Source organism: Hemicordylus capensis, chromosome 6 (assembly GCF_027244095.1).
Source record: "Hemicordylus capensis ecotype Gifberg chromosome 6, rHemCap1.1.pri, whole genome shotgun sequence".
Lineage (NCBI taxonomy): Eukaryota > Metazoa > Chordata > Lepidosauria > Squamata > Cordylidae > Hemicordylus > Hemicordylus capensis.
In genome coordinates, this window is record NC_069662.1 from 97,236,894 (window position 1) to 97,250,282 (window position 13,389).

The 13,389-nt window shown below is 43.0% G+C and overlaps 1 protein-coding gene across 5 annotated transcripts in view; it reads left to right on the forward strand.

Moving 5' to 3' along the window:
- Positions 1-13,389, forward strand: part of MYRIP (myosin VIIA and Rab interacting protein) — a 314,404-nt gene that overhangs the window by 233,709 nt on the left and 67,306 nt on the right. The window lies entirely within an intron of this gene.

The window sequence follows — 13,389 nt, forward strand, 5'->3', positions numbered from 1 at the left end:
TTTCCTCAGTGGATCCCTATGAGGATTCATTACACACCTCCATTTCTTCTATTCATTTTGACAATCTTTGGACAGTGGCAACTGACATGTGCCAACTACCACCCCTCCCACCCACAAGGCAGTGGGGTACTACTCAGTTTAAGTTCTAGAAATTGTTTCAGGTGTTTAGACTGTTTGGTGTCTAATAACCTTTTCTCATAATGAATCCCTATGAGGATTCATTACACCCAAAGAGTGTAAACACCTCAACAAATCCTAAAATATAAAAGTACTTAGTGGCTTGTGGGTTTGGGGGTAGTTGACACATGGGATGCCACTAATTCCCCACTCGCAAAGCAGTGGGGTCAAAATGAACAGAATAAATTAAGGTGTGTAATGAAATACCGGTAATCTAAGAATCTAAACAGTTCAAAAATACCTAAAAAAAATAAACTGAGTACCCCACTGTGTGTGTGTGTGTGTGTGTGTGTGTGTTGGGGGGGGGTGTAGTTGAAACATGGCAGTTGACAGTTGGCACTGTCCAATGACAATCAAAATGAACAGAAGAAATGAAGGCATATAAAAAGTTATTAGACACCAAAGAATCTAAACACTTCAATATTCCTAAAAAAAAATAAACCAAGTATCCCACTGCTTTGCAGGTGTGTATGTGTGTGTGGGGGGGTGTAGTTGGCACATGGCAGTTGACAGTTGGCCTTGTCCAATGACAGTCAAAATGAATAGAAGAAATGAAGGTGTGCAATGAATTCTCATAGGGATTCTTTATGAGGAAAGGTTATTATACACCAAAGAATCCAAACACTTGAAAAATTGTGACCACACATTTTGCTTCTTAACTCCACCTGTACAAGGGCTAGAGCTTAGCTTTTTTTAAAAAATGAAAGCTGAGGATCCATGTTAGGTTGGGATAGGGCAACTTCCAATCCCCATTATTTCCTATGGCAGAAATATACAAAATCAGCAAATACTTTTTTAAAAAATCATTAAAAATCAACCAAGTGCCCCACTGCCTTGAAATTTGAGTGTTAGGTGACACCCATGGGGACCTACCCACCACCCAGGTTTGGTGCCCCAGGACCTTTATACATGGTCCAATTCAATCTGAATCCAAATCAAATCCAAAACGAATCTGGGGTGATTCAGGGGGACAGATTCAGACACAAAATGAATCAGGGGTGATTCAATTCAGGCACAAATCATTTTAAAAAAAATATTCGTGCACATCCCTACTGGGTAGTTAGTGGCAAAAATGGCAAAGCAACACTGGTAGCCTGTAGGGATGTGAATAAAACAAATTTTGCAAAATCCACAGGTCATCTGTCATAAAACCTGGGCTAGCTAGTTGTTCCGATAGAATGACACCATTCTGAATTCCATTTTGGATTCCAAAATAGCACTCTTCTGACATCTGCACATGTGTGGGCACCATTTTGGAATCAAAAATGGTGTTCTTCTGGCCACTGCAGATGCGCAGTGGCCATTTGCGTGATGGTGCAGATTACTCAAATGGCCATTGCCTATGTGCAGAGGCCAGAAGGGTGTCTTCTGGATTCCAAAATGGTGTTCAGAGTAGGGCGGAGGGGTCTGTCTCAGAACGGGTCGTTCCATTCTGAGGTCAAAAGAGGTCCCCTTTTAAAAGGGGGTTCTGTTCTGAGCTCAGGATGCTCAGAGTTGCCTGTTTTGAGGCAGAACACTCCACCCGCGGAACATTCTACACACCTCTAGTATCCTGTGTGGTCATATTTGAAAATATAGATTTTCATCTGCAAGCCTCAATTTAGCTTCAACAAAACTATTTCTTTGAGATCTGGCATGCTGTTTCACTCCCTCTTCTCAGAGTTAAAAGTGTCAATTCAACATTCAATTTAAAGTGCTGTCTTTTAGAACTGCTTCTTTGCTCTCTCTCCCCAGGTAAATTTATCACAGTCATAGAGCACCACTTATATATCATGTTATATTTAAGACTGTTCCCACATCCCTTGGGTTATTTTCTCAGTGTAAAGGCTTTATTGCCTGCTAGACAGTTGCAGAAAATCTGACAAGCAACAATAAAGTGTGATGAGTTGCAAGAATTTTTAAAAGCACATAAATCAAATCAACAAATTTCCCACTTTGTTCAGTGAGGTGCAGTGCATGAATGGTCCAGATGAGCCTTATAAATTGCTGCAACATCACACAACATGATGCTATGCTAACATTTTAGTGACATTGCCCAGATGTGATTGGCACATAATTGTTTAGGATAGGTTGCAGTCCCATTGAATGGGCTGGTTCAGACGTTACGTGGAAACAGGGTTAAAGCTTGGTTTCATGCCAAACAGTTTATTTAAAGCACATTTATTTGGAAGAATGTTTTACTGTTTGGGACTTTCTTCCACATAAGGACTCTAATCACCAAGCCCTGTTTTGCATGGAAAGACTTGGCACATGCAATCAATTGTTTATTCCTTCTGCCTGTGACATTATTGCTTAGCACTCTGTGGGATAATAGACAGAATTAGAATGAACAAGGAACACATCTATTTATCAAGGAGTTAGAAGTTCAAGATGTTTAGCTTGTTTTATCACATACTGTGAGCATGACTGAAAGCATGCTTCTGCTATGTTGTCTATTAGTAGTCCCTACCTTTCTGCTAAGCCACCTGATGGCACAGTGGGGAAGTAACCTGCCTAGAGAGCAGAAGGCTGTTGGTTCGAATCCCTGATGGTGTGTTTCCCAGACTGTGGGAAACATCTCTATCAGGCAGCATCAATATAGGAAAGTGCTGAAAGGCATCATCTCATACTGCGCAGGAGATCAATGGTAAACCCCTTCTGTATTCTACCAAAGAAAACCACAGGGCTCTGTGGTCGTCACCTTCTCGACGGCACAACTTTACCTTTTTGCTAATGCGGCATGAATGTAAACAGAACCCTTTGCTAACCTTACTTTTGGTTTGAAAGCAGCAGGCTAAGAACAGGATATGCTTTTTAAATTAGAATCCATATTACAGAGGCCTTCCAGAGAAAATAGAAATTTACTGATTGGATTAAGTGGAGATTACAGAAATGGAAATGTTCTATTCCTATGATTTGCTATTTTAAAGAATACTGGCAAAACCTAAACATTTACTCAGTAATTTGTGTTGTGCTGCTTAATATAATAATAATAATAATAATAATAATGGAGCAGTACAATGTGTGCATAATTTTGGGGTTGTGTCTAAAGATTCCTTTCCTCCAGCACAACTCACTATCCTTTTTGTTTTCCCCATTTTGCATTTAATACATTGCTTTCTGTAGTTGTTGGTCAGGATCCAAAGATCCATGCAATTTGTACTGTGTGCTCAGGGCCAAGGGTGCTTGTATTTTTTGAATAGCAACTGCCCGTGCCTGTGGATTACCACATTTGAAACGGAGGGAACTTTCAAAACCAGGTTGTGATATGGCATAAGGAGCTGATCCCTTTGAACATACACAAGTCCTTGGATACACTTAAGGTAGTTCTGTGGATCCTGACATTTAACTCCTATCGAGTCAACCAGTAGACCTGCATATAGAATTGCAACCAAAATTTACAGAGAGGTGTGATGAAATGGCAACCTGTCTTCTTTGCAACATATTTTTAGAAATAAGAACTTTGCTTATTTTATTGGATGAAAAAGTTGGGCACCAAGAGGACAAATGCTATTGCAATGTTTCCATTTAAGAAACAGTATTGTACATGTGCAGGCTAAATTAGACACAATAATTAATGAAAAGTTGGGAGGTTGTAGAACAGCAGGAACATGGCAAAGAAAATCAATGAAAAAGGCTTGTTGTTGATAGGTCAGAACAAAGGAGAAAAAACAGGCATGTTCTTGATTTCTGATGTTCAAGTGCCACCATTTATTTATTAGCTTTATTTCTGTGAAACAATGTTATCTCAACACATTGTCAGACATCTTGAAATTGTAGGCCTCATTTAAAACCTGTGATACCAGGAGACTACTTTATTGAGGTATACAGCAAGCTATTTTTAGTTATGTGCATTTTGTGTGGCTGTGCACATAAAAGCATACAGTATAAAATTGAACCCTGTAGGCTTTTCCTGTCAAAGAGGTGTTTGAACGGAGTATGCTGTGATTAGCTGTGATGGGTGCTATTCTGAGTGCAACATATCAAGAAGAGACGAGAATGGAAACTGAAGGGCTTTTTAAAATCAGTGCCGAGGACAGCAAGAGGGAATAAAAGCAAACATGGTATTGTTAACAAGTGAAATGCTGAGATGTGCAGAGCTAGCTTGTGATATCGGAGTTTGCTTGGTGCAGAAAGTCTGGGTTTCACCTGCTTTTAAAGGCTAGACCCCTTAGGTAGTGTACACTGATGGAACTCCACTGAGACTGATAGTTAGTGGCAACTTCTTTGCATTGACACAGAACTGACTGCTTGGATTACATTGCCATTGAGATCAAGCAATATCTAGTGTGCTAAGCATTGAGCATCAGATCATTTGGACTCAATGGCTCAAGCATTCTTCCATTTCTTAATTGTCCTATTTAACCACTGTTTAAAAATGCAATAATATACCTCTTCGGTGTTCTGCAGAGCATAATTAATCACCATTAGGAAGCACTTGGCAGCCTTTGGTTGAGAGGGTGTGTGTATATGAGCACAAAATGCTTTGCACTATTTACACCAAGAAGTAGTTTCTCTTCAAAACTCTCTACCAATGCAAGTGACAAATACGACACACTTCAGAAATGGAAAACATCAAGAAGCTTGCATTTAATTGTTTCTCAACCCACAACCTGGTTAAAAGGAACTACTTGGCTTTAAGACAACTGATGTCAATAGTGAAGTAGGATCAGATGTTAGTGTGACAAAACCACCCCCTCTTTGCTGCCACCCAAACAGCTCTGAGCTTAAATGTCTTATTTAACCCTATAATATTGGTTCTCAGTAGCTGGTGTTGACTTTGGGCATGGTATGAAGCCACGAAAGATAACATACCTGTTAAAAGAAAAAGTAGAACTTTTAAAAATTCCTCCTTAGTTGCAGAATATTTTGTGTACATTTACAGGATATCCCAGTTGTCTTCCAGATAATTCTTTAAGGCTCTGGCTTCATGGAAATGATCCAGTCATACCCCTTGTTGGAGTCAAACTACCAGCTGTTCCCTTGTCATTCAATATTACATGTTTACAACTCTCATCATTAGTTGTGTAATGAAGGTTGTTTCTTATCCTTTTCCAGATATCAGGAAGCTGGTCATTAAGTTCCTTCCTATACTGACACTTTATCAGTAGAAATCAGGTTCTCACCTCAGAAAGCTCTCAGCAACATTGCCCTGAGAATCATCACTCTCCCTTCAGCATTGCTCTGGTTTCCTTAACATTCCCCCCCTCCCTCACTTTTCAGGTTTTGCCTCCCTTCACTAGCTCTCTCTGTCCAACTTCAGGCAACTATAAATACTAGGTGCACGAAATGGATTTTGCGTTTCATTTTGAGCTTGAAATGAAATGCAGACTCCTTGAAAAAGAGCAGCCGAGGCAGCTGTTTCAACAAAACAGACTTGAAACATTTCAAATGTTTCAAGTGTGCAAGCCATAGGGAACAATGGGGACTCAAAACACCCCACTGTTTCCCCTGGGTAGTTCCTAGAGTCACCAAAGTGGGTTGGGTGGTAGAGTATGATGGATGCTACTTAGCACCCAACCCCCCCCCCACAAAAATAAGCAAGTGAGAGAGTAAAAAAAAAAGCCTTTCCCCCCAAACCCCCATAGGATCCTATAGGGGTTTTGGAGAAAGGATTTCGTTTAAAATCGCCACTTGCCCATTTCTTTTGTGGGTTGGGTGGAAGGTAGCACCCATCATGCACTACCACCCAACCCACTTCGGTGTTCCTAGGAGCTAACCATGGGGAACAACGGGGTGTGTCAAGTTCCCCCCTTGTTCTCTATGGCTGGAACAAGCAGAGTGCACACATTTTGCAACACTGCCTTCAAAAACACTGCAGAAGCACACAGTGAAAGGGAATCTGTCCCTCCCAACACAGAACACCATTCCATACACAGTCCAAAAATGTCCAAAAAAAGAACCACTGACCCAGCATCCACAGTGCCTGCGCTGCAGTAACATTATTGGTACAAGTTGCTCTGTTACACACAATTATGACTCCTTGAAGCTATTCTCACAAGCAGCAGAAACCGGGCTAATGGAGCCCAGCCCAGTTTCTGTTGCTCGTGTGCACCAACAGGAGCCACACAGCTCCCGGCGGTGGTTCAGTGCAAGCCCACTTACGGAGCCAACCCCCTGAGCTGCCGGGTGAGGCATGGGCAGTCAGCAGCAGAGTCACCTCTCATCTGCACCGCCGAACTGCCTGCCCAGAGCCCTGGCTGTGATCATCTGCAGAGAGGTAAGCGCTTTTGAACTTCCTCCTCACAACAGAGGGTAGCCTTCTCACACGATCATGATAAGAGCTTCCTTATGTTACTTCCTAGCTGGGTAGGTGTGCCACACTGGGTGTGGCAAAAAAAAAAAAAAGATAAAATGCACGGGTGGGGGTGGGATTCAAAGCAGCACCCAGTTAAAGTCCCTGGGGCTGCTGGTACAATTATTAAAACATTAGGGCGGGGGGGGGGGGAGAAAAGCAGTTGTTGGACCTGCAAATTAAAAGAAAAGCAAAAAGAGAGAGAGAGATAAGCCAGCAGGCACTCTGTCACTCTCTCCACTCACTGGCAGACCAAAGAAGGCCATCTGCCCTGCTCCTGCAGTCTCTGTTCCAAATCCAATCCCCTGATGTATCCTCTTCAAGAGACAGACACACTATGGTCTCTCTGCCTCCCAGAGTCCCCTTGAATACATTCTGAAACTCCCTCCTTTGGTCTCCTCCAACTTGGGGTTCCCCCTCCCCCTCCCTCCCCCAGCCAATGGGGCACAGTTACCCATGACAACGCTTCATTTGGATGATAACAAACCAACGAAGAAGCAAGGAGATCATAAGCCAATTGGAAGCCAGTGCCAGAAAACCAATCAGCAAGGGGAAAACTGCCCTCCAAAATGGTGATCGGAACACTTGAAACATTTCGATTGAAATGGGGTCATTCTGTTTCGAGTTCGAAACAGACCCTTTATTTTAAGGACATTCTGTTTTGAGCTCAAAATGGCCTGTCTCGAGACCGAAACATTTTCTACATCCCTACCTAGTAAACACCTTGTCCGGCTACACGTCCCTGTCTCCTTTACCCAGCCTGGCTAGACTTATTGGGACCGGCCTCAGAGCAGGGACAGGGAGGGGGTTGAGCATCACCCTGTGCCTCCTCTGTCCCAGGCCGCTTGTTCCTTGTGTCTGCCCCTTTCCGGGGGCCTTTGACACTCTCCACCAGCCTCCTTCTCATCCCTGGCTGGCTCCTCATATGCCTCCTCACAGGCTATGCATCACACGCCCCCAATTACGGGGCCAACACCTCTCTTTATCACCTTTAATTGATTACCCCTTACAGCTGTTGCCAGTGCCTCTCCCCCTTCTCCCTCCTCCTGCTCAGACCCCTTCCCTTCGGGAGGCATGCTGCTGATGTTATCATTGTATGCCTCCCCTTTGGTCTTATCAGGGCTCTGCTCCTCCACCACTGGAGCTGAGTCCCTGCCTGTTGGCAGTTTTTCCTTTGTCTCTCCCCGGCTGCCACCTGTCCCTGTCGCCTTGGGCCCTCTCACCATTCCGTCCTCGGCAGTAAGGACAGCCAGCCTCGCTGGACACACCTCTATCAGAGCTTCTTCCTTCCCACTGTTACTTTTCTCTCACAGTAACCTCTCCAGCCCAGTTTAAACCACACACCCTTGCAACATTTACTATAATTAATTTCCTCTTAACAACATAGCAGTTATCCTAAAAATAAACCCATAACCCCAACTAAACAGATTATCCAGAATCACCTTAACTAACTTAAAGTGTATGCTGTGGCTGATATCCAGACCAATGCTGTGCAGGTGCAAGAATGTTGTGCTAGTGCAAGGATGTTGCACTAGCTAAGTCTGCTAAGTCAGAAGTTTGCATTCCAGACTGGTGTTAGCCGATACAACAGGATATGCTTGCACAATCTATGGTCCACCTCCTGCTCTGCCACTGTTTTCTCAATCCATGTATGTTGCAGGAAATGATGCAAAGCACTCTGCTATCCTGGTTGTGCAAGTGCAAATCTTGCACAAGCAAACCAAGACCAGAAGAAATTGCACATGTTTGAGCAACCACTCAGCTATGTGACTTTCTTGCATGAACACCTCTTTGTCACACAAGCGCAGCATTAGGCTGGATTTCAGCCTATGAGTATTCAGCATAGTCATAGCTATATTAAAAAGATCTGCCTTACAGATTTTTTAAAAAATCAAGCAAATTAGCATGTTGAGGTTTGGAGCTGTATGTCATTTAGTTTATATGAAATAATCTTGTACAGAAGAACAGCTCTAACTACATTTAAAGGCATTATTTAGCAGAGACCATAGCTCAAGAAGAAGCAATGTGTTTGTTCCTTATGCTTATTTTCTCTGTCTCAGACCATTAGACAATTTTCATGAATACTTTTTAGTCTGCAAATAAGTACAAGCAGCGTTTGTTACAAGAACTTTATTAGCATTTGATGCTCAATCTTGTATTTATTAGTTGTGAGCTGACACATCGGCACCAGTACTTCTAACAACCCTTATAAAGCACACTAACATAGCATAAGAAACTCTGTTCAATAATGTGAAATCATTTGCATTAATGGGAATTTCAGTGTCTTTTAATACTATTGACTGTGGAACTGAAACAAATATTCAGAGCAGAGTTTGAATTCAGTGAACCTCACATATTTGCATGCTATGAATTCAAATGTGAATATTTGCAAGTAGAATATTTCAGTTTTATGTGCAAATTTTAAAAGCACAGTTGGTTTAAGCCTCCTGCTTGACATTAATGGAATTGGGGTTTGAAACCAATGAGACTGATTGGTGCAAGATAAAATGTAAGAAACATAATGGCATCAAATATATCACAAGCTAAAACCTGTTGCAATAACATCAAATATTGCTCTAAATAGATGCAGAAAAAATGGGGATCAGTAGCTTTGGGAATGAGTATTAAACTGAGGCCTGAAATAGTTGTCTTTTCAGTTCTCATGTGAGTAATCAACCATCTGAAAATGGTTTTCAAACATTTTCCTTCTCAGAAAAAAAATCCTGTATTTTTCAATACTGAATGGAGATATAAATGTCATTTTGGCTGCAAGCAGATGGATTAGGGGGCAATTGCATGTACCAGCAACCTGATTGATGTACCAGAGGCCAAAAGGGCACACACCATAATTCAAAAACTATGCTTTTCTCAACAGAAAGATTAATCCATGGGTGAGGGGCAGACAGGGTAACCTCCCCATCCTTCCTCACTGAGTTAGTGAAAGCTATGTTTACAGGAATGTTCACATTCACAGGGTACTTATCCAAAGCTGGTAAACCTCAAGTGCCTTGAAGTGAGGGGTTAGTATCTGACAGTAGAATGGGGATATAGTATTGCATTTTATCATAAAAAGAGAGCGTGTTGATTATCTTAAATTAGATATGCAGATTAGACATAACACAAGCATACCCTTTTCAAATTTAGACCTAATAGCTCTGTGTTATGCATGTACATTTTTTACAACTTATGTTTCTCCAGTAATGATATCCATGCAGAGTATTTTGTACCTGTTTAATGAGCTAGAAATACATTGCCTGATTACACTGTTGGAATTCCAGATTGATTCAGAATTACTGAAGCAAGAAACATTTATTAGTTTTAAAAGATGCATTACAAGAGCCCGGAAATGTCCTTCAGTTGTTCATCATTCACTTCCAATTCTTACATTTCTGCAGTCATTTGGACCTTGGGCTAGGAGAGTCCTTCTCAGTGTATGAAAGGACCAGAGACAACCATTCAGATCACAGCTTCTCCTTATAGGGCTATTGATGCTCCCAAAATATTTATTATTATTATTTATTTAGCACATTTTTATACTGCCCCAATCCAAGGTCTCAGGGCGGTTCACAACAAACCGTTTAAAACAAAATAACAGTTTAAAACAGTTTAAAATAAATAATGAACAATCAAAAGTTAAAAAGTTAAAAAGCTAAAAGGCCTGGGTAAAAATATAAGTCTTTAGACACTTTTTAAAAGCCGCTAGAGATGGGGAGACTTTTATTCCCATGGGAAGTGTGTTCCAAAGTCTTGGGGTGACAACAGAGAAGGCCCATCCCTGGGTGGCCACCAAACAACATGAAGGTAGCCACAGACAAGCCTCCCCTGATGTACGTAGTGGACAATGGGGATCATGCAGAAGAAGACGCTCTCTTAAATACCGTGGGCCTAAGCTGTTTAGGGCTTTATAGATTATAACCAGCACTTTGTATTTTGCCCAGAAACTTATCGGCAGCCAGTGCAACTCCTGTAATATAGGAGTAATATGGTCTCTTCGAGATGACCTGGAGACCAACCTGGCTGCCGCATTTTGTACTAATTGCAGTTTCCAGACTACGTACAAAGGCAGCCCCACATAGAGCGCATTGCAGTAATCAAGTCTGGAGGTTACCAGCAAGTGTACTACTGTTTTGAGATCATGAACCTCAAGAAACGGGCGCAGCTGGCATATCAACCGAAGCTGATAGAATGCGCTTCTGGCCACTGCCTCAACCTGGGGAACCAGGGAAAGGTGTGGATCCAGAAGCACTCCCAGACTGCATACCTGTTCCTTCTGAGGAAGTGTGACCCCATCTAGAACAGGTAGATCAATATCGCTTCCCGAGTGATGACCATGCACAATAAGTACCTCCATCTTGTCTGGATTCAGTCTTAGTTTATTATCCCTCATCCAGCCCATTACTGCTTCCAAGCAGGCATTCAGGGAGGATATGCCTTCTCCTGATGATGTTGACATGGAGAAATAGATTTGGGTGTCATCAGCATACTGATAACACCCAGCACCAAATCTCCTGATGATCTCTCCCAACGGTTTCATGTAGATATTAAAACACATTGGAGACACTATGGAGCCCTGAGGGACCCCATATAAAAGCTCAGATTTTGAAGAGCAACAGTCTCGAAGCGACACCATCTGGAATCTGCCAGAAAGGTAGGAGCAGAACCACTGCAAAGCAGTGCCTACCACCTCCGACACTCTCAGACGTTCCAGAAGGATACTATGGTCGATAGTATCAAAAGCCGCCGAGAGATCCAAAAGGACCAACAGAGTCACACTTCCTCTGTCCATTCCCACTGGTTCTCCACGAGGACCCAAACACTTCCATATCAGCAGAGGCATTCTGTGCCCCTGAAATATCTCAGGAAGGAGCAACTGAGGCAAGCCTTCTGGCAGAGATATCCACATACAAGGAGGATCAAAACCCTCAAAGGATCATGGCACTTCCATCCCTGGCTACTAAGAGGATTTTATTGTCCCTATCCTTGGACACTGATTTCTTCCCAGAAACTCCAGCAGCAATGTGGATCTGCCATCATAGTACTATCAGTTCCAGAGGAAGTAGGAGACCATAACCCTGCCAGAGGATATGCGTTAGGAACAGATCACGGCCCCTTTAAATGAAAACAGAGCAGCATCAAGGGCTGGGAAAGATCCTACTGGACACACCTCCCTGTGGAACATTTCAGCCACAGAGATGAGGAATACCAGAGTAACCCATCACTTTGCCTCGACAGGGAACTTCCTCCCTAGAAGTCTTGTTACTTCATGCATCTGATGAAATGGAGTGGAGCTCTCAGCAGCCTATGTTGTAACAAATTTCCAGTGCTACAAGATCCTTTGTTGTTTTTGCCACAACAGACTATCCCTGTAATATGGCTACCCCACTGGAATAGTTACTCAGCTGCAGCTTTTATTAGATAGATTAAATAATACATTGGAAAGCATTTAAAAATCTCCCACAGGGTAAGAGTGAGAGCTTTGTACTGAAATCAATGGAACAGTGCAGGATTTTAGCATTGCTGTGACTAGATAGCAGTGTTATCACCTCCTCCTTGGGGATGGTAGCTTCAAAGCTAGGAGTTCGCACTTTATGTCTTATTTTGTTTATTTAGCAGGGGTTTTCATTCGTATGTGAAAGGGGGCATGTGCAGTGGCAAAGTTCTGGAATTAACCTGGATAATATGCGTATCTGACCATGAGGAGATGTGCAAATCTCCCTTTGCATACCACAAGAATGGCCACCAGCCAAATGCAGAAGTGACTGTGCCGGTGGTGCTTCTGTGGTAATGTCCAAGGTTACCCAGTTCTCATATTATATGTTCATTACATTTTATTTACCTCTTTGGAACAAGACTGAGCACTGCCAGATGAAGCTGTGGACGGGTTCCTAATTTACCACTCTGTGAAGGGAGCATATTCCTGCTGTCCACAGAAGAAGAGTTGCACTCACACAAGGAGGCTCTACACACGATCTGTGTGTAGAACCTGGGAGGGTTCTGTGGGAAGAGCGGGCTTAGCCCGCTCTCCCTGTAGACGAGCAGTCATGCAGTACTGGGTGGCCGGATTGGCTACCGACACGACTACTGGCTCAATCATGGAGCTGGTGGGGTCTGTGGGGATTGGAGGCTGCTCATCCCCCAGAAGTCCCAGGATTCTGGGGGGACCCCCGGTACTGGGAGGCTGATGGTAGTCACCTGGTTGGGGGTCTGCTTATTTGTTGCTGCACGCTGCGGCAGCACACGAGCAGGAAAACAAGGTTAACGGAGCACTTGCTCCGTTAACCTCGTTTAAGGGGAGGGTGTTTTAGGCGGGCTAGTCGCTTTGGAAGCACCGGGCTTGCCTGCAAGCCCAGTGGTTCTCACGATTACTGGAAAGCACGCTAAGTTCCCTTAGCCCACTTTCCAGTGATCATGGGAATAGCCTCACTGAGTCCTTAAGTGAGTTTAATTCTCTTTTCCTGAATGGAAGAAGGTACATTTACAGAGTGGCAAGTTTGGATCCAACCCTACTCCATAAGAACATTTTTTGATCCTATACAGAGCCAGTGTTCCCTCTAAGGCATGAGCAAGTGCATGTGCTCACAAGTCTTTGGATGTCTGCTCAGTTAATTTTAGATCCTGCTCAGGTTGAATCAGGAAGGCCCCATTCTGAACGTGCCTGTGCACATACTGTCTTGATACTGCCGCTCAGAACAAAATTCATTCCACACACAGATGGAAAAAATTAGAGAGAACACTGTACAGAGCCAATGATTATTTTAATAAGGGAGCAATATCGTGGCAGCACCCCCCTTTTGGTCAATAATGAATGTATTCCAACATGTGAAAAGAGGAGAGCTCTCTTCATTTGTCCTAATAAATGTACAAAAGTGAACTAGTTCACTGTGAACTGGACCGGTTTGATCGCAAACTGGAGCAGCCTTTAGGAAAGGGGGCTGGTC